The sequence below is a fragment of the Ambystoma mexicanum genome, chromosome 5q (genome assembly GCF_040938575.1).
Source record: "Ambystoma mexicanum isolate Mex_15411 chromosome 5q, UKY_AmexF1_1, whole genome shotgun sequence".
Taxonomy (NCBI): Eukaryota; Metazoa; Chordata; class Amphibia; order Caudata; family Ambystomatidae; genus Ambystoma; species Ambystoma mexicanum.
In genome coordinates this window covers 993,815,894-993,837,622 of record NC_090933.1, presented here as the reverse complement: position 1 = coordinate 993,837,622, position 21,729 = coordinate 993,815,894, and the positions used below count along the sequence as shown (strand labels likewise).

The 21,729-nt window shown below is 46.9% G+C and overlaps 1 protein-coding gene across 1 annotated transcript in view; it reads right to left on the bottom strand.

Moving 5' to 3' along the window:
• Nucleotides 1-21,729, bottom strand: part of LOC138498338 (fibrocystin-L-like) — an 848,238-nt gene that overhangs the window by 388,727 nt on the left and 437,782 nt on the right. The gene's annotated exons all lie outside the window — the stretch shown is intronic.

Genomic DNA, 21,729 nt, shown 5'->3' with positions numbered 1-21,729 from the left:
TAAGTGGTCAAAACACTGAACAATCCCACCCCTCTAAAGCAAATGCCCAGAGAAAGGCAATCTTATATATATGTCCTGATGACTCCGGGTATGAATGACAAAAGAGGAGGAAAAACAAGCAGAAATGCGGAATTGTAACATTACTAGTTTAAAGATGTCTGTTAGAGTAGGGAATGGTGTCCTAACAGCCTCTAGTGCTTAAGGTATAAAGGCCAGGGGGGCAGTGTCTAGAAACACCTTTTTAGGGGCCTCTGGTGAATTTACAACTTTACCTTTGTCTTTTGCAATGGCTAATCAATGTCGAGCACATAGGTCAAAAATTAAATTAAATAATCAAGAATTCTTTCTTGACCGTTCAAGACCACGAGTTGGGTTCAAAGGTTCAGGATCAGTGGCCAGTGGCCTCCAATTCACGGCTCAACTAGATTCTGCTAGCGACCAACACGGGGAAGCATAGCTTGGAGAACAGGCAATGGGGAAATCAGCTTGGTTATATTATGATGCCAGCTTGGTTCACTGGATGTGGCTAAAATCAGGAAATATGGCGTTCTGCAACTAGCATTACCAAATGCAGCAACTTGGGGCCTGCAGCGCTGTGGGTCTTTTCACCAGGCCCCTTAAGGGGAAATTATGCTTGCCATGTTTTTTTCTGGAAAGTTTTTTCAAAGCTGCTTGCAGGGTTAGCCACAGTCCTAGTCAGACTCCTTGTGTAGCAGCGGCCTTAAGTGACAGGCAAGCTTTACTCAAGTCACCACTTTTCCTGTCTCCCAGTGGAAATCTTCTATTCATCTTATTCAAGAGACTGAGCAGTAGCTCCAATACTAGTTCCAATGTGATACACCCATAATCCTTGATTAGCAGGATGTCAAGCGCAATATAGAGGGGAGTTAAAACAAGTATATACGTGATTATTTTGAATCAGAAAATTACGGATTTGACATTTTCACAATGGAAATAATCATGCACATTACCACCGCCCCCTATAGCTCCCTAACCATTAAAACACCCATACTTACCTCTGGCACCCACCTTTCCTGTACTCCTTCACTACTACGCAAACTCTGCGATTTAAGTTCTGCCTCTACAGTGTGCAGAATACCCCAGGCTCCATACCCGAGACCATCTTCCCTGGTGACAGGGCCAAATAGCTCCACACCAATGTGGAGAGGGTGAGGTCACTGCTCCCTGGGGATCCTTTTCGATTTTTCCACTTTGCATGGCAGGTAGAGGCTCTTCCAACGTCATCTTCCAGTATCTACTCCTCCTTCCCTCTCTCCCTCAGGTAGGCACACCTCCTGCTGTTGCCCCATCGCAGGCTGGACCTCCCCTAAGCACCAACCTGACATTGCTTCACTTTGTCCATAGCAGCACCCTTACCCTGCTGAGTAGCAATAGCTTCCTCCTCTGTGCCCTCCACTAAGTGAGGACCCAAACCAAACACCTCCTCCAGGGTGCTTGTGCCCCTCTCCCCACATAACAAAACTACATGCCCGCTCAATCATGCCTCATTGAGGGAATTCATATGAGTCCCTGTTTCTCCATCCTCTGGAGGTGGTGTTCTCTGATGGTCCGGCCTCCAGTCTGACTCCTAAATCCTCCCCTAATGGTTCCAATGTTCCCACTGCTGCAGACGATTGGCAGTGATCTGTAGCAAAACGTGCATACAACTCTCCCTATCTAATCAATTATGGGGTAATCCTCCTCTTGTTAGGAGAAATGTAGCTCCTCCTCTTCTCAGCCATGTTCCCCTTCTCGTCCCAGTGATGTAGGTGAGCCATAATTGCTACAAATGCTGAGAATCATGACTGTGTGGGAATCCAGATACTCAAAGTGTGTGAGAACCTGCGATAGCCAGAAGCTCACTATGGAAGTTTTGTCATCAAAGGAGAATCTGAACGTTATAGTCTGAAAGGTCTTGGATCGGTTGGTTGGTAACATAGTTGGTAAGATTTGTTCTGCACGGATAAAGGTTAATCAAATTCCTGGTTTAATTGTTCTGTTTGCTACTAGGATTCAGTACTTTAAATCAGATTTCAGTAATTCCCATTATTTTAATATTGCAACCCTTAATAGAATATTGAATGTAAGAGATGTTTTTATCACAAATAGAGCATTAATGCAGCATATGTTGGGCTTTCTTTCTAGGTGTGGGTGAGATTGTGTTTGGCTCTGTGCTGCTGTTTAGGGGTTGCTCCATACTTTATCTCTTGGCTTGACATCAGTGATACAAATGGATGTCTTGATATTATTTGTGGGTTTGGGTGGGAGAGGTGAATCTGGATCTGTGATTTGGCTGTGCTGTGGGTCTGGGTCTGTTTGCAATGTCTCTGTTTTACCTAGGCTGTTTAACTATAATGTGCCCTAGTGAATTTTTTCTAAGGATGGTGTAAGTGGGACTGCGTTGAATGGCATTTGTTGGTAGAGCAGCGAAGAGGGATGTATTTTCTATGTGCCTGTTTGAAGAGCTTTGGAAAGAAGTTTGCTAATGTCTTTAGCTTAGAGTTTTTTTCCATGGAACATGGTCTTTATATTATTTTATAGACTGATAGTTCCTTATATTGTTGTGATTGTGGTCAGCCTCTCATCTGACTGCCCCTTGTATGTTATTTTCTGAAGTAGATAGGAAGAGGTTGCTCTGGGCAACCATCCAGAAAGAGAAATTGCTTACCAGTAATGATTTCGCTATGTATTCTCCTGCAGACTGCTCATCTGATAGATATCCCCTCCAGCGTCAGCTGGTGTGAAACATTTTCAATAGGGAGCGTAGTGTGTCTCTGCGTCGACTGTCGACTCCATCTTGACTAGACCACTCCTTTGGCCTCATTACGACCCAGGCGTTAAACCATGGCGCTATTAGCGCCATGGTTGACGCCGGATTCCACCATGGTGAATGGCGGAATTACCGCCCTATTCCAAGGTTGGCGGGGCAGTAATTTGCCATTCACCATTGGCCCTTCCCCATTCCCATTTTTGCCCCATAGGGCTCAATGGGAATGGGGAAGGCAGTAATTACGGTACCGCAAATTGCGGTACGGTAATTACCTCCAAGGTCCCTTCGCGGGTCCTTTCCTTAACGGCTGGTAAAACCAGCCGTTATGGTAGGGACCCGGAAAGGGACCTCGTATTCCCTTACCGCCCGGGTCGTAATGAGGCCCCTTGACTCCAGATGTGACGTTGGCAGTGCATATATCATGTAACTACACCCCCATACCTCAGCTCCCCACCTTTTTCCCTCAAGCTCAGCAGCCACGGAGGATTCGACTTATAGGAAGCCAAGAATAACACTTTTTGGGAGGCGAGGGAACAGTCACTATACTGAAAGGAACAGGCTTACAGTACAGTGGGCTTGTATATCTCAGTACTCAAAAATTAAAACCGGAGTGCCAAACACATTGTATCATCTATTGGATAGAAACCTGGATCTCTTGCGTACATTGATCTCTTTAAGGGACCGATCAGAGGCCATATTGGAAAAGATTGGGATGTCAACTGAGACTTTGATTTGTAACCCTATGTCTGTAAAGCGTGCATTATTCAATCTTGACTGGTGTGAAACTGCAGATACATTTCATTCTTATCCTTCACTATTGCATTTGAACCATGAACATAGAGCCCCGTGGTTCCCCCACGAAGGTTATTTTACAATTTCCAGATAGATTATACTGAGGTATTGTCCTTAGAGCTAGATGGGATGTTCTTCCAACTAGAGACATCTTGGTCAGAAGAGGGCTGATCTCGACGGACCTTGCTAGATGCAGGTTCTGCCTGTTCTGCCTGACCATTGAAGAGTCCTTAAAACATCTGGTTATGGAGTGTGTGACACTACATCCACTCAGGGTAAAATATCTGGAACCTTTAAAAGCCAACCCCATTATATATGAGGAGGAGTGGGCATGGAAAAGATGCCTGAATATTCAAACCATTCATTAGGGCTTGGCCCTATCCGGATTTATTAAAAGCTTAAATTTATAATATAGAGTAAAGTTTGCTATTCTGTCAGGAGTGGGAAACGAGTTATGTAATGTTTGAGTACGAGTGTTGTATCTAATATCTTCGTTTCCTTTCTCTTGTAATATTATTTTTATTTTTAATTTTTATTGGTTTATACAAACCTTTAAAAAGAAGACAAATACAACACATATAAAACATTTTCCACAATCCATACATTCCAAGTCTTCGCCCTCCGATCAGTTCAATTTCGTTTAGGTACACAGGTTCGAAATCACACATGCATAAATTACATCATTTTGGAGTTTAACTTTCATTAGGCTTTGATTTTATAGGCACATCATTCAGCGCGTCCTTTATCACACAAATAAATTCCACTAGAGCGTATAAAACAGGTCGATTAGAGCCGTCGAATAAGGCTCTCCACCAATCGTCCTTTGTCAAGGTTTGGTATTTAGCGGTTATTGAACCAAAAATGATAGATCTTTGCTGAACAAACCCAGAACATGACATCGTCAAGTGTTTTAAAGTCTCGATTTCAGACTGGCAGAAGCGGCACTTTGAATCCAGGTCGGCATGTTGTGCCCAAAAACTTAAACATTCCTTGGTTGCCAGAATGTTCAGCCTAAAGTGCATATACAAAGCCCTGCTATGTTGGTCGGGAAAACAAGTAAGGTAATTTTGCAGCTGCCCATATACTCTAGTTTCCACTGGGACATCCTTCATTGTTTTTGAATCCGATCTTGCAGTACATGTTCTGATCCAGTCCACTCTCCACATCTTCTTTTTGGCCTGGTCTGGATTGTCCATCAGGGTCTGTATAGAAATGTCGGACATTACTAGGACTTCGAGACATAATCTGTTCCAATGGGATAGCATTGTTTCAGATGTAATATTTATTTCTACTCTGTCTGTACTGATGGTAGAGATCTTTTGGATTATGTGTATTTTAAAAGAAAAATCTTTAAAATGTTTTTATATGCTTGTCTTGATTTTTTGTAAAGGTTTGAATAAACCGTATACAAATAAAAAAAAAGAAAAAAAGTCTGCAATAGCGCTCTTCTAAACAGTAGTGTTTTGTGAACGTGTGGATCGATGACAAAGCTGCTGCCCGACAGATCTCTCACCAGCACACTCCCCTTAGCACTGTAGCAGAGGTCATTGTGCCCCTGTTGGAACGTGCTCTGATCCCTGATGGCAATTCCTTTGCTGCATTTTGGTAGCATTCTGAAATGCAGAGAATTATCCAAAGGGAAATTGTCTGCTTAGACACCGCCAGGCCCTTCCTAGATTCAGAGAAGGCAACAAAGAGTTGGTTGTCATGTCTAAAGTCTGCTGTCCTGGCCACATAGTAGCTGAGTGCCCTTTTATTTTTTATTTATTTATTAGCATTTTTAAAGTGCACAGCAGCCCTGAGGCATCGTGACGCTGTTACAAGAAAGCCTGTTACGTGTAACAGGAAAAAAATCATGACTGCGAGTTGTTACATGCATGAATAAAGAATTGCAGGTACAGTAACAACCATTTATGCATGCTTAGTTACAATTGTCAGTATCAGGGGAGAACAGTTGGACATCGAGTGGGTCAGTTGAACAGGGTGGTTCTGAGGCCTTTGAGGAATGTGGCGAGGGAGGTGTCAGCTCAAAGGGCGTTGGGCAGGGCATTCCAGAGTTTGGGGGCTCGATACGGGAAGCCTATACCTCCTGCTTTGGCCCTTTTGATTGAGGGTATGCGTAGTTGGTTGGTGTGATGTGTCCTTCTGGGGCGTGTGAAGGTATCTTGGTTAATGGTTTTGCAAAGGTCGGTGGGGGCAGTGAGTCATTTGTTGGTTAAGGTCAGCGTTTTAAACGTTATTCTTTCCTTAACCGGAAGCCAGCGGGCATCTCTCCTAGCTTGGGTAATGTGATCACTCTTGGGGATGTTGAGGGCTGCTCTGAGCGCCTTATTTTGTACTGTCTGAAGGCGGTTTAGATTTTTTGCAGAGGTGCCTGCTGGGAGAGCGTTACAATAGTCCAGCCTGGCACCAATGGTGGCTCTAGCGATGGAGAGGCAGTTTTGGTTGGTTAGGAATGGTTTGACAGCGTTTATGATTTTGGTGTGTGAGCAGAGGCAGAGGCAATGGCACTGACCTGTTTGTCCATAGATAATGTGGCGTCTACATATACGCCTAAGGTCTTAACAGATGGGGAGACTTGGATGGTGATGTTTTGAATGATGAAATTATCGTATTTGGGGTTGAGTTTGTTCAAAATTTCTTTTGGGCCTATGATGATGATCTTGGTTTTGTCTCCATTGAGACATAGACCGTTTGTGGCCATCCAGACCTGGATGGTGGAGTAGATCTTAAGAAGGGCTGCCGAGTCATGATCGTAGGAGCCTGTGAGTGAGAGGAGGACTTGAGTGTCGTCGGCATAGTTTGTATAAGCTATGCCGAAGGAGCCAAGTTTGTCAAAAAGGGGCTTGGTGAACAGGTTGTAGAGTGTAGGGACAATGCAGGAACCCTGTGGCACACCGCAGTGGATGAAGGTGGAGCAGCGTTAGCTGTGCCTGAGAAGACTTTCATTGCTCTGCCTTCTAAGTGGGATGTGATCCAAGCGGTGGCATGGTTAGAGAAGTGGGCTACGCTAGTGAGGTGGGAGGTGAGAGTTTTGTGATCTACAAGGTTGAATGCAGCTGATAGGTCTAGTAGTAGTAGGAGGGCTAGTTTCCCAGTGTCCATTATTTTGGTGATTTGGTTCTTCAAGTCCAGGAGGGCAGTTTCTGTGCCATGGCCTTTACGGAACGCTGACTGCCTTTTACCTAGGATGGAGTGGGTTTCGAGGAAGTGCAGGATTTGGTTGTGGGCAGCCTTGTCAAGGATTTTGAGGAAAGGGACGGTCGTGATGGGACGGTAGTTGCTGGGGGATGAAGGGTCTGGGGATGGTTTCTTGAGGAGGGGACGGACCCAGGCTTCTTTGAGGTTGGTCAGGATGATGCCTGAGGAGGGGAGGGGGAGGCTTTTGTTTAGTGGTAGGTGGTCGGTCTGCCGGGTCTGATTTGGATAAAAGAGTGCGCTGGGTTCGTATTTTATCTTGGAGGAGTGAGATTTTGTTAAGAAGTGCTTCTTGTCTGTTACACGAGGCTTAGTCTTTGGTTATCTCATCAGGGCTAGCAGGTGGGGAAGTGAGATCTTGGAAGATGGCGAATAGTTCCCTGGACTTAGAGTTTGCCTTTGAGATACGAGAGTTAATGTTATAAGATTTGGCAATGAATATGGCTTTTTTGTATATTGATGAAGTTCTTTTAAAATCATCTTTGGTAGCCTCACAGGCGTTGGGTTGCCAATTGGAAAGGGCAGTCTATTTGTTGGCGCGGAGGGCCAGTAAGTCCTCAGTGAACCATTAATTGGTGTTCATGGATTTTTTCTCTTTCTTTGCTTCGATGGGGGCAATGGCGTTAATGGCTGTCGTGAGGGTGCGAGAGTAGATGTCAGCCAGGGCCTTTGGGTCAGCCTGTGCAGCCTTTCCTCATCCCTGAAAGGGTCAGGTGGAGCATCGAAAACTGGCAGGTCCATGCTTTGAGACACGTGAAATTCCGATATCACCTTTGGGAGAAATTTAGGTCAGACTTTAAGTGGGGCCTTCTCCTTGAAAAAATGCTAAAAAAGGACAGCCTGCACGGGAGAGATAGACCCTCACATGCCTTGCTGAGGTGAGTGCCACCAGAAAAGCTGTCTTAAGGGTGAGCAGTCTAACAGAGGAAGAATGAGGAAGTCTAATAGGTCTCCCCCTTAATAGGTCTCCCCCTGTTCTTCAAGAAAAATTAAGGAAAATATCGTCTCCCTTGCCCCTGCACTTGCTGACTTCTGCAATCACTCTCTTGCTACTGGGTCTTTCCCCGCTTCCCTCAAGCACTCTCTTGTGTGCCCCCTCCTGAAAAAACCTTCGGCCAACCCCTCATATCCTGCCAACTACAGCCCCATCTCAATTGTCCCCTTCCTTAGGAAACTCTTGTAGAAGCTGGTCTTCCCCCAACTGACTCAGCATACTGAGCTTGTTGGTTGCCTACACGACCCTCAATCTGGATTCTGAGCATCCAGAGGCATGGAAACTGCTCTCCTGAACACACGTGAAGAACTGCTTGCATCTCTTGACTCAAACTCTCCAGCTATTCTAATTATACTTGATCTCTCCTCTGCATTTGATACGGTCAACCATTCCATCCTCATAAAACGTCTCCACGATACCCTAGGTATCTCGGAACGACCACTGGATTGGCTGACCTCCTTCCTCACTGACCGCACCTCCCAGGTTATCCTGGAATCTTTCTCCTCTCCCACAACTATCTCCACCTGTGGAATTCCCCAGGACTCCAACCTTTCTCCCTGGCTCGTTAACAAATATCTTGCTCTTCTTGCACACCTAATTTCTACTTTCTCCCCTTACTTCCAGTGTTATGCAGATGGCACACAACTCTTCTTCAAACTTCCCTCTGATCCTCTCCTTACTTCCTCCATCATTCCTAACTGCCTATCTGCCATCTAATCCTGGTGTGCCTCCAAAGATCTCTGCCTCAACGCCAGCAAGACTGAGATCTTTCCTACTGAGACTCCTGCTCCCTCTTTCTTCCCTTCACTCTGGCCTCCCTCTATGGGCTCTCTCCCTTCTCCTTCATTTGAAGCGAGAAAAGTTGAAGACATCTTTGGCTCTTCTACCTCCTTCCTCCCTCACATCCGGGACCTTGACAAGAAGGCCCACTTTCAACTCCACCTCCTCAAAGGAATCCTTCCTTTCCTCACTTTCCCCCAGAAGCTCTATGTCTCTAGAGCTCTGGCATTCTCTAGGCTGGACTACTGCAACCGCCTCTTCCTTAATCTATCCTCTTCTCTCCGTCCCCTCCAGCATATCCAGAATAGGGCTGCAAGACTTATCCCTGGCCTCAAGCCCAGGGATCACATCCCTTCAGCCCTAAGATCTCTCCACTGGCTCCCGCTTGCTGCAAGGATCAAATTCAAATCCCTCTGCATGATCGACAAGGCTGTCTGGGGCCAGAGACCACGCTATTTACAACTGGCTCTCACCAAATACTCTCCTTCCAGATCTTTACACTTCTCTGGTGCCAACTCTCTGCGTAAACGATTATCAAAACAGCGAGCTGACAGCAATCTCTTTCCTCGGCTGGCTCCCTCCTTTGGAACAGCCTCCCCCTTCCACTCCATCTTGATTCAGATCTCCTCAGATTCCTGAAGCTCCTCAAGACTTTCCATTTCACCTCTTCCTTTCCCCTCTCCCTCCCTTGCTAAACACTACAGTCTCTGAGATTGGTGACCAGGGCATTCTCTCTGACCAGGGCAGAGGACTACCCTCTTCACATAAGGCCAGACACGCCAGCACGAATACTTTTCATGTATACTGTATTATATGACCAAAAGCAATATCTGTAACAACAGTATGTTTTCCTGTAACATTCACAATGTGTCAACAACCGCTATCATGCCTGTACCATGTAACTAAGTTATTGCAACTAACAGCGCCTCAATGCCCCTGGGCTGCTTGCGCGCTATATAAATGTAAATAAATAAATACATAAATAAATTCTCTATCCTTATGAGTCCTGCCCCCCCCCAATCACCTCCAGCCTCCGCCCACTCCCAGCACTTGCCTTTGGGCACTCATTGGCCTGTGCTGTCTCACAGGCCTGTACTTACTACTGGCAGTTGAGCACTTTCACCAAGTAACCCCTGTCAGACACTTAACAGCTGCTGCAACTTACTCCCTAGCACTTCCTCATTGGACTCTTAGCATTCACCCAACTCCCTGTCCCTTCTCTCTCCATGCACTTGCACGCTCTGAATGCTCAAAAGGCCTAGTAGGACCGTCTCTTTCTTTCTCTTCATTGTTATTGTATTTGCCTTTCATTCCCATGCTCCCTCCATGCTGCCCTGTGGGCGCTTTGAAACACAATTTACTTGATGTATAAGTGCTTTACAAATGCACAATAAATAAAAAATAAATAAAATAAATGCATCGGTTCAAATGAAGCTGCCATCAAAAAATTTGCACTAAACTGAGATCCCAAACCGGAACCACAAATGTGTAGGCAGAAATCTATACACAAGGCCCTTCAGAAATGGAGTTATTACTAGGATAGAAAAGAAGGATCCCTGATCCAGAGACCTCTTGAACACGCACAAAGCCACCAAGTAACCTTTAACGGTGACCTATCTGAAGGCCTGACAAGGCCATGGACAGAAGGAATTGCATCAATCACTGTGGTGGTGGGGCATGCACTAGGGTCTACTCTGAACTCCCTACAGCATGCCTCAAATGTTCTCCACCTGCATGCATACAACGGTCAAGTGGAAGGTCTGCATGCAGCCAGAAGCACCTCATGTACCTCTTATAAGAGGTCCTAGTCATCATACCTCATCCTCTCAAGAGTCACGCATGTAGGTTGAGAGACCCCGGGTTCGGGTGGAGCACCCAACCTTTTGACTGGGATGGGAGGTCCGGCGTCCGAAGAAGCCAGCAAGGTGGGCAGATGGCAATTTCAGGAGTTCCAAGTACCATGTTCTCTTCACCCAATCGGGGGTGATCAAGATCATGGTGGCCCGGAACCTTCTCAACCTCCTTAGAACCCAGGGAATGACAGGTATCGGTAGGAACACGTACTGGAGGTCAAAGGCCCACTCCACCTGGAACTAGTCCCATTGTGGACCCCTCAGCCCGAATTCTCCCAAGCAGAGCTGCCTGCACTTTGCGCTGACCCTTGTGACAAACAGATCTACTGCTAGGGTACCCTACAGAGCGACTATCTCCTCAAGAACATTTGGGCACACTTCCCACTCGTGTGAGACCGTGCTCTGCCTACTCAGAGTGTCCACCAGCCCGCTCTCTGCTCCTGCTAGGTGGGCTGCAGAAGCTGAGATATTGCTCACCAGCAACCAGAACCACATCTGCAAGGCCTTCCTGCATAGGGGCAGGGACTGCACATTGCCTTGCTTGTTGAGTTAATGAATGGCCACTGTGTTGTCCATCATAATCAGGACATGTTCCAAAGATGGAAGGCACAGAAGCCATCAGGGCTAACCTGACCACTCTCAACTCCAGCCTGTCAATGTGCCACCGGCCTTCCACTGGGGACCAAATGCTGTTCACAAGAGTGCCACAGCCCTTCAGAGACACATCTGTGACCACCTGAACCTGGGACGACAGTGGGCAGAAGGGTTTCTCTATCATCATGCTCTCCCTGCTGGCCACAGAGGTCCCTAGCCACCGATTTCGATACCTTGAGGATGTCCTTCATGTTGCTGAAGCGCTGTGACTATTGATCTTTCAAAAGCCACTGAAGAGATTGCATCCGCAGCCTGGTCTCTGGCCCCAGAAAAATGCAGTAGGCCATGAGGCCTAAGATGCAGAGTAAGGAAGCCGCTGGCAAGCTGTTGTGGTCCTGGAAAAGCTTGACACTTCTGTCTGACACTGTTGCATCTCTCCTCGGGAGGAAAAGATTTCCCTGCCAGTTTGCCCAGGACTGCTCCTATAAATTGGAGTTAATAAGTCAGTGTGACATGGGACGGCTGGAAGTTCAGAGAGAACCAAAAACTGTAAAGCAGGATACAGATTTCCCTGAACTATGTCAATGCCTGTTCCAGAGACCTTCCTCGGATCAACCAGTCATCCAGGTAAGGGAATACATGGATCCTGGATCTTCTAAGATGCACAGCCACCACTGACATCAGCCTGGTAAAAACGCTGAGATGGAGGTTAAGCCAAAAGGGAGCACTCTGAACTGATAGCGAGTGTCCCCGATGTTGAATCTCAGGAACCGCCTATGCTTTCTATGGATCTGCACATGAAAATAAGCGTCCTGGAGCTGTAAAGCCTGGAGAATTTCCTACAATGTCACCATCCTCATCTTGTCCTTCCTCCGGACCTTGTTCAAGGCCCTGAGGTCCAGGATGGGACACAGTCCTTCTCCTTTATTGGGTACTAGAAAATAGCGAGACGACCAATCCTGCCTTGGGTGGTACCTCTTGAACTGCACTCTTTAATAACAGGGCCCTCAGTACTTCCTGGAGCTCCTGTTCTGGTTGCCTGGAGTTGGGAGTGATCTGTCTGGAGATCATTTTAGGAAAGGCAGACTTTATCCCCATATGACAAGCTGCAAGGCCCAGGTATCAGAGGTTATCTCCTTCCACCTTTCAAGTGCCCAGAGATCATCCCTCCACCGTGTGAAACTTGTGGGGAGAACTCAAAGCGGCTTAGCCCCTGCAGCTGCTGTTGAAGTCTGCTGGCCCTTAGAAGCACCTCTGCCCTGTCCTGGTGCGAGAAATGCCTCTGGCCCCTGCTTGGCCTGTGGCAGCTGTATTCTCCTTGCAAAGGAAGGTACATCCTGTAGCCCCTGTTTCACAAGGCAAGTACTGCTTGGCAGGCTTCTGCACCGCTAGCCATACAGACTTTGCAGCCAGTTTAGACTCTTTACATTTTTCTTGCATTGATCTGCTTTTTCCACAAGCAGATGCTCGCTGTCAAATGCCATATCCAGAAGCTTGGCTTCCACATTGGGAACAAACTCTGAGCTGTGGTGGTAGGCTGCCCTTCTCGGTACTGTGGACATTCCATTGGTCCGGACTATGCAGTATCAAGACCCACCCGCAGAGCCTGACATGCCACCCTCTTGCCATCCTTTACCATATCTAAAAAGCCATCTCTCACCTCCCCTTCAGGGAAATGACAAGCCGCCTCAGCTATTGTCCTCCACAGTATGTGCGCATATTTAGAGAAGGCACACATGGCATTCATTGCCTTCAAAGCCATGCTCCCTGACGCAAAGGCCCTTTTTGCAACAGTGTCAATCTTTTTGGACTCTCTGTTGGCAGAATGGAGGTGGATGTGGTTGGCCATGAGCTCACCATTGCGACTTGGACCACCAACCCTTCAGGAGTATGGTGCGCCAAAATAAAGGGCAAGTTTCCCCTGGCAGGCTTATATTTCTTAGTTATGTCAGGGTCCAGGGTTACTGTGGAACATGGCTTTTGACATAATGTGCCAATGGGGTAAGAAATGGCTACATTAAAGGGCAATGCTGCCTCTGTCTGCGGGCCTTTATCCAGGATGTCCGTAAGCTCATAGGACATGAGAGACATTACCAGGGTACCCAGCCCCAAAGGCAGGACTACCTTTTCCACTGTTTTTCTGTACTGTGAATTGGGGTGTCCATAAGGGAATGCCTGCTGCAGGTCGAGGTCAGGTGAGGGTTCAAACCCACTCCCCTCCTTCTGCCAGGGCCAGTAAATCGACCTGATCCGTGAAGTAGTTAGCTTCCCCAATCCCCTGCTCATTGGCTCCATACCAAATGGGAAAGGGTCCCATTATTTGTCAAAGATCGACCTCATGAAATGAAAGAACTCCGATCTTGACTCTGGGGCAATTGGGCAGTAAACCTGACCCGCTTCGACAAAACCTCTCGACGCCAAGGTCATCGGCACCGCTATCGATTTCGTGATCATTGAGGTCTAGCTCGAGGGTGTGGGACCTGATGTGTCCACCTCGGCGCCGGATCCTCTGGACGAAAGTTGGTGCCTGGATAGCCCCCTGACTTAATGCCGGAGCCGTAGCCAGCACAGCTTTTTGAAAGAGTTGGAGCATCTGGTTTCTAAACGCCTCCCACTCCTTTCTCGGGGCACACGTAGTGCGAGAAGGACTTACCCGGCTCCTCTGACAAACCGGAATCGTGTCTACATTGGCATCGTCTCTTCTTCTTGTGGGAGGACAAGGAGGATGAATGGCATGACTCTTTTTGAGAATGCAACCTCTTTTTCGCATAGGGCCTTCAGTGTTGGGGCCAACAACCTGACAGTCGATCCCACAGGAGCCTTTCGATGGAGCCCGCCCGAGTGCCAATTTCTCTGATTGTTCCCTGATGGCCTTCAAGGTAATTTGTTGGCAGGAACCAAACTGCTCAATGCCGTATTCCTTCCAGAGACACCACATGCAGATACTGTGTGGGTCCCTGATGGACATTTTACGAGCCACAGTTTTGGCAGCACTCGAAAGCCGAGGCTTTAGGCCCGACATATCGACGTTGATTAAAAATCAACATCAATTGAAAAAGAATTTTCTCATTGAAGAGAATCGAGTTCCAAAAGGGCCTGATGTGAAGGCATCATGAAGAAGTACACAGACAACAGATTCAAAATTCGTAATCAACATTTTTATTAACTTTAATGTCGCGATGGAAAAAGACCCACCTTACATTGTAAATTATGTGTTTTTTTGCATAATTGTATCATTAGTTTTGGATGTTTGCTGATGTGTATGACTGGTATGCTTGAATACAATTGACATATTAGGTTTATGTATGATTGTTTTATTTATTTTATGTCAATAGTGGATAGTTCATTTTTGTTTTCGTCTTTGCTTTTGATATGGCTGTATGATTAATTATTCATTTTTTATAACTTAAAGAAATAAGAAATCCTGTTGAATAAATATGACCTAGAAAATGTTTCTATTTCCTTCTTGTGTCCAAAACCTATACTTGCCCTCACAACTAATTCTATACAATGTGTAGGGTTATCAGTATCCAAAGGAAAACAGTATTTAGCCCAAAGTTCTGAGCTTCTACCAGCTCACAGCTTGTTTTTGGCCCCCCTCTCCAAGTGTGGGAAAGTTCCATAACAAAGTCTCAAAATGATCCTCCGTAGAAAAAAGGGAAATAGTCTGAATCAGGACCTGAGCTTTCCCTCCCCAAGTTCAAAATACTTCACAATGGAAGCACTTCTTTTCTTTAGTAATTTGCTTATACTTTGACTTGGTTTTAAATGAATTTATATTTCACTTTTGTTTAATTTCATTTTTGGTAGGTTCAAAGATTCAAACGTTCTGGGTTTACCTTCCTTTGGGTTATTTGCATTCAATCCGGTATTTAGAACAAGCCATCTGCTTTATTTTGAGTCACTTCGATGTTGAAATATCCTTAGGCATTTTTTTTAATAAAGTTCAGTGATAAAGAGTTCCTCTTCTTTACACAATGGAAATGCCCCTTCTCAGGTTGGAACCTTTCAGAACTGTTAATTCTCTTTCTCAAGCTATACGATCAATCTAGCACATTACGTGAATGTTTTAATCAATGAACAGTTCAGACACGCAACCACTCTGACACAATGTATACTTGAAAAATCAATAGTTAATTCACAGCGCTCATGGTCAGTTTCACACCGGGTTTCCTTGTCTCTCAAACTCACCGGCTTCCTCTGCAGGCTCCCCACACATCGAGCTGGCCACACTTTATTTTCATTGCTTGCAGGGGTCCCTACTCTGGCCCTGAACACTCCTGTGCTATTGAAACACCACTGGAGAACGAGCAGTCTGCCTCTTCGATACAAGGCCGGCTCTTCAGCATGCCGCCTTCTCTTGCCTTGTAGTTGATCCAGAGAACTCTTGTTCTCACCCCATCCCAGTCCAGACCGGCAGCTTCTGCAGTCCCCGGTATTCCCGTCCTTGTCACACGACAGCTCTGTATACGACGGCTCCCAGCAGTGTCTCTCTTTTTCTCTCCTTTTTCCCCACTTTTTATACACCTGTGGCTTGTTAGTAAGTTGCAAGTATGAGTCCTCTCTTTCAATTGCCTGACCATAGTTAGGCTTATTAGTGAGACATGCCTGGTCTTTGAAGTGGTATTCCTCTGATGATCTCTTCCTCGTCTCAGTACCAGAGTGGTGTAGTTGTATGTTGGTGTGTATCACTCCTAGTCATCTCTTCCTCGTCCCAGTACTAGGATGGCATGACTGAGACAATATAAGGGAAGCTGGCTTACAATAACCCATTAAGATTGACAAAGGGTTGGATTGGTTGTCATTAGGGAAAGGGGGATACCATGTCTCGCCCATCTTACATTTAACCCTTTTTGCTCCCTTTCTGGTATGTCTGGACTGATGGTTTCTCATACCCTTTTCTTGGTCAAGGGGACATGTATAGCAACACCCCATTACTGTCCTTGGAATGGAGGGTTCTTCTTGGAAGGGGAATGGGGAATACCGCATTTCGTCTGAGTATAACTCTCTCCCAATACCCAAGGATCTTCCACCCAGGTGATCCTCCCTCGCTTCACCACCCCCAGTGTCAGGATCCAAGAGCGATGGCCTTTCCCTAGCCACCTTTGCAGAATATCCCAAGGGAGTAGAAGTTAGAATACCCACAGGTTTCTCACAGTGCTGATTTCGTAACTGAGATATGGGGGCACAGTGACGTGATATATGTACAGCCGACGTCATGACAAGAGTCGCGTAGTGGCGCAGTCGAGTCAACATGGAGTCGCCGGTCAACACCAAGACGCACTATGCTCCCTGTCAAAAAGGTTTCTGAGCAGCTAATGCTGGAGTGTATATATAATGGATGAGAAATGTGAGCGAGAATGCAATCCAATGAACATTGTTTTTTAGCCTGTCAAACCATTGCAGAAAGGAAACGATTATATGCAAATTTGCCTTTGCCACACCCCAAAAAGGTCAGTCCAGCCCGAAATGCTAAGTCATGCATGACACAGTTCAGTTTACCAGGCTTAAGACTTGCAAGAGTCAGTGTGCCATGTGGTTCAATTCCATGGTAGACACATATTGTAGCCCAACTGCTATGCAAGATTACTTCAGAAAGATAGCTTTCTGACATCACATTTTGGCTCAAAATATCCTTATCTGAGAGAGCTTAAGCACCATATAATTTGACAGTGGCAAAGTAGATACTCTAGTTTAATATTTTAATCAAGGGTTCGGGTTTACCAAGACAAAGCAATGTTCCCATCTACTACATCTGCTCATGTGGTTGTTGTGTGTTTTGTTTTTAAAGAAAAGAGGCCCTTCAGAGTGTATTGTGGCTCAGTACGGTGGAAGCAACTGCACACACATCCAGCCAGGTCACATCTGAAAGAGCCAGTGAATGCCCCAATGCAGCTTGGTTCTCCACCATAAGACTGAAAGTTTTTTTCTGCAATGCTTTCATCGGTTCTATGTGATTTCAGAGACAACTTTTTCAGAGAGGTATTTTTCAGCAAAGCAATAACAGAGAAAAAAACATTTCATTTGTTTTGTTCTTCTATTTGGGGGTTCCCCCCTAACTCCCCTGTTTCCCTATGTGTTTAAACCCACCCCAACACACTCCCCACCCGTTTTAACAGTTTACACCAACCCATATATATTTTAAAAATATTTCAATGTGTTTTCTCTGTTATAGGTTTGCTGAGAAATACTTTTCTATTTTCTTTTCTCCAAAATCACTGGATACCATTTAATCGTGTAATGTATTTATACTCACTTGTTTATCAAGACAAGCCTGCGTTCAGCCGGATTCAGAAGCGGGAAGATAGGCTTACTGTAAGAGGCATCCACTTTGTTTTTTAAATATATATTTTTTTATAAACTTTACTTATTTGACTTGACAACACACTGAAAAGAACAGAGATGGTCACAACGTACACGACAAGATATCCCTTAACACAATGTATACAATATAGTACAGTGCAGGCATTTCATTTACACGAAGAGAAGGTTGGAGTCCGGGTGTTGCCCGGCTATAGGGTCTGAAAGTTACAATTCACAGTAGGACACTAGTGAGGGGAAGGGACGGGGGTGGAGGGTTCAGGAACCGAATTCGAGGACATGGCAGACATATAAGTACGAAATGTATGCTAAATGTCCCTCGGTCTCGAGTGCGATTTTGTTGCAATATACCCCAAGCCTCCTCTGTATCGTGTGCCCATGTAACTGTCCTGAGCCACTGTGCATATGTAGGTGGACTGGGCTGAAGCCAATTCATTAAGATGCACCGTACCGCCAGCAGCATACAAAGTCCAGCCAATTTCCCTGAATCGCGTCCCAACTGTGGGAAGTCGTGAAAGAGGCACCGCGCTGGGGATGGATCTATCGTGTAGTCCAGTATGGCTGAAAAGGTGGAGCATATTTTAGTCCAGAACTGTGACAACCGCGGGCAGGACCAGATCATATGAATGTAGGGAGCCGGGTCAGAGCCACATCTAGGACAGCTGGAAGGGAGCTCACTAAATATATGGTGTAGTCTGTCCGGAGTATGATGGTATCTGTGCAGCACCTTAAATTGTATTAGCTTAAAGTGAGAATTATAGGAAACATTATGGGTGCGTGCACACATTCGGGACCAGTGCTCATCAGTGATCTCAACTTCGAGGTCCGCTCTCCACCTTTGTCTCAGTTTAGAGAGGAGGGGGGCTGCTCTGGTCTGCAGTAACGTGTAAAGCCTAGATATTTTCCCTTTAAAGGAGTCAGCGAAGCACAGCTCTGTAATTATGGGCTCGTCAGGTGGAATTGTAGGGAAATTGGGGTATCTGGGTTTGAGATTCTTCCGTAGTGAGGAGTATTGTAGCCATACTGATGGGTCCCGTCTGAGGGGGGGCAGAAGGTCCGCCCATTCAACAAAGTTACCCTGCTCAAAGGCATCGCGGAGTGTCAAAAAGCCAGCGTCAGCCCATCGGGATACAGTGGATTGTGAAATGTGTGGAACATCAGGGAAAAAGTTCCAGAGTGGAAGGTCCCCGTGGAAGGGGTGTGGCATGTCCACTAGTTTCCAGATCTTGGTGAGAGCAAGGGATGTGCTGGCGACTGGGTCCGCTGGGTCTGGGTCAGCTGGGGCGGGCTTAAGAATAAGGGAGCCAATTACTGGTCGCTGACCGTTAGCTTCTCTAGTCGGACATGAGGGGGGTCTGTGGTGTTAAACCAGTAGGAAGCAAATTGGGCCTGAACCACCAGCCAGTATCTGATAAAGTTGGGGGCGCCAAACCCGCCTAATTCCATAGGAGCAGCCAGTGTTGATAATTTGAGTCGGACTGCGCCGGAGTGCCATAGAAAGGTGTTGGTTATATGGCGTAGCGAGCGGAAGAAATCATCGCCTGGCCACAGGGGGAGCCACCTATCTATCCTAGAGTGTGAATCGTGCACTGAGGAGTAGAATGAATATGAGCGGGAATCAGGGTACATGAGGCGCCAAGCGTCCACAACCTCCAGACGAGGGAGCGTTGGCAAAATAGTATGGCCTGCCCTAGAAAGCTGGCGTGGTCTAGAGCCTAATCTGTCCAGATCGATGTCTAGAATTGTATTAAAATCACCACCCCACAAGACAGGAACCAGGGGATAACTCTCCAGTATAGAGGCAAGATGTAAGTAGAAATCTGGGTCATCAATGTCCGGGCCGTAGATATTTTGGATGGTTACCTCTTGATTTTGTAGTTTGCCGTGGATTAGTATACATCTCCCCTGCTGGTCTATTCGTGAGTGATGGCATGAAAATGTAAGGCTCTGTGAATCAGTGTGAGGACTCCTCGACTTTGGGTAGAGTAATTGGTAAAGTACCTCTGGGGCCCCCATTGTTTAGCAAACTTCTCGCATTGTTCAGAGCGTGCATGGGTCTCTTGTAAACATAGGAGTTTAATGCTGTGGCGTTCAGCATAGAGTTGTATCTGTCGCATCTTTTTGTAGTTACCCAGGCCCCTCACATTCCAACTCATGAATGCTATGCTACTATCCGCCATGTATGTAGAGGTCTTGGTTAAATTCTCGCCGTATCAGTATGCATGTGAGTAGTAGTGTGGCTGGTGTGACATCTCTTGTGGTTGTCAAGTCTATTTTAGCATAGCTCCCGATCCCCCCCTCCCACATCCCTCACCCAACCTGAGGAATGACACCCACCCCAACAATAAAAATCGTAAACTCATCGGCATCAACACCTGGGGGCCTGTTAGCTGGCCTGGCGGTGACGAACCGGCCTGGGGGGCCATTAGGCGATTATCAATACCGTGCAATTAACCAGGAAAATTAGCATGGATAGCGTGAGCGGATCAACAGTTCAGAAGAAAAACGAAAACAAGCTGTTAATAGATTCCAGTGGGTCATAGCTTCAGTCATGAACGCGGGAATGAAAGGTCTGACTCCAGGGACGGATTTGGGATGTAATGAACGGGCCTCATCAGAATCAACGGGTAGCGGAGACTCAGCCTGGAAAATGCTTGTCGATGAATTTGGAGGCCTCCTCTGGAATCGTAAAGAAGAATGTCTGATTCAAGTGTTCGATTCGTAGTTTGGCAGGGAACAGCATGGAGTATTTAACCCCTTGATCTCTGAGCCTTTTTTTCACTGCCACAAAGGTTTTACGTTCCTGTTGCACCGCTACAGAGAAATCAGGGTAAAGATGAATCCTCGTAGCCCCCAGACGCAGCTCCCCCTTGGCTATAGCCGCCCTCAGGAGAGCATCACGGTCGCAGAAATTTAAAATTCTAGCAATGATGGGCAGTGGAGGTGTGCCAGGCCTTGGTTTTGCAGTTAAGGAGTGGTGGGCTCTTTCGACCGTGAATTGCGGGGACAGTTTCGGAGAGTCTAAAAGTGACATCAACATATGTTCCACAAAGTCTTCTATGGGTTCATTGATGTTGTCCTCAGGTACCCCGACAATGCGCAGATTATTGCGTCGTGAGCGGGATTCTAAATCATCGTTTTTTTTCTCCACTGCTAGCATCGGAGTGGAGAGTGAGGATACCGTGGCCCGAAGGGAACCCAGCTCATCCTCAGTGGCTTCCACTCTGGTTTCAATCTCCGCCACCCGGCCATCAGTCTTCTCAATGTGTGCCTTTATAGATGAAATGGTGCGGTTCATGTCATCCAGTTTTGAGTGAATAGTGGGGAACCCCTCGCGAATATACTCTACCATCTTCTGCGAGTCATCATGGGCCGGCGCGGACGCCGTTGCCGGCATCTCATTTAGTGATTCAGCAGTGGATTTGGCTGGAGTCTTTGTGAATATATTTAGAGAGCTCCGTTTCTTTCCCGTGCTTGCACCTTTGGTCATGGCGTCGGTGGAGGGGGGCTCCGGAGACACGGGTCTGGATGGAGGGCTGGTGTTGTCAAAGTTGTTGCCACCCCTGAATAGCGGTATGTCCTAGGCCACCACGGTTGATCAGCTAGGAGAGCTACATTGGGTTCCCTCTAGTATGCTATGACGCTAGCTCTTCAAGGGTATTGTAGGTTTTTTCCAGTAGTTGTTGTGCTCAGTATCCTGTTTCCAGGATGAGTGGCTGATCCAATAGCGGGCAGGGACCGCGGGTAGGGCCCAAGCGGAGACGGGCTCCTGTAGAGTATCGGGTCTGAGGGTCCGATTTAATGTATATCCAATTGCTAATTCTTGACCTTTCTGAAAAGAGCTGAGGTATACAATCAGAGTGTCCAAATACCCCCAGAGGGCAATCCACTCCCGGCCCCAGTGGATGTTTGGTGGCAGGGAGGAGGGCTTCCACTTATCAGGCCTCTGAAAAGAAAAGATGGGATACTCTCGACGGAGCCCGCGGTGGCTTACTATTGTCCCCAGTATTATCCGTGTACAGTGGCAACAGGCATTAATTATGGAGAAATGCGAGAAGCTGTTAGCAGTGTACCCAGGAGGGTAAGGTCCCGCACTCCCCCTATCCCCCCTACCGTGTCTTCCATTATGTTGTGCTCAGTCCTTCAACAGGGGGGGGCGATGAGCGGGAGGTCGGCGCCGGAGCCAGCGATGTGTCACTGATCCCGACACGCCACAGACCAGAAACTAGCCTGCCTTCCGGGCCGTTAGCAAAGGAGCGGGATTAGGCACAGAAGTTTGGGTGATCACTGGCGTCTGAGCTCCACCTCCGCAGGCCCGCAGGACAGTTCAACGAAGACCGGGTGTCCCCTGCCGACAGCAGCAGCCCGAGAGCAGCGCGGGCAGCTTCGCCCCTCCCCCGCACAGGGCGCCGCACCGCGGCTCACGG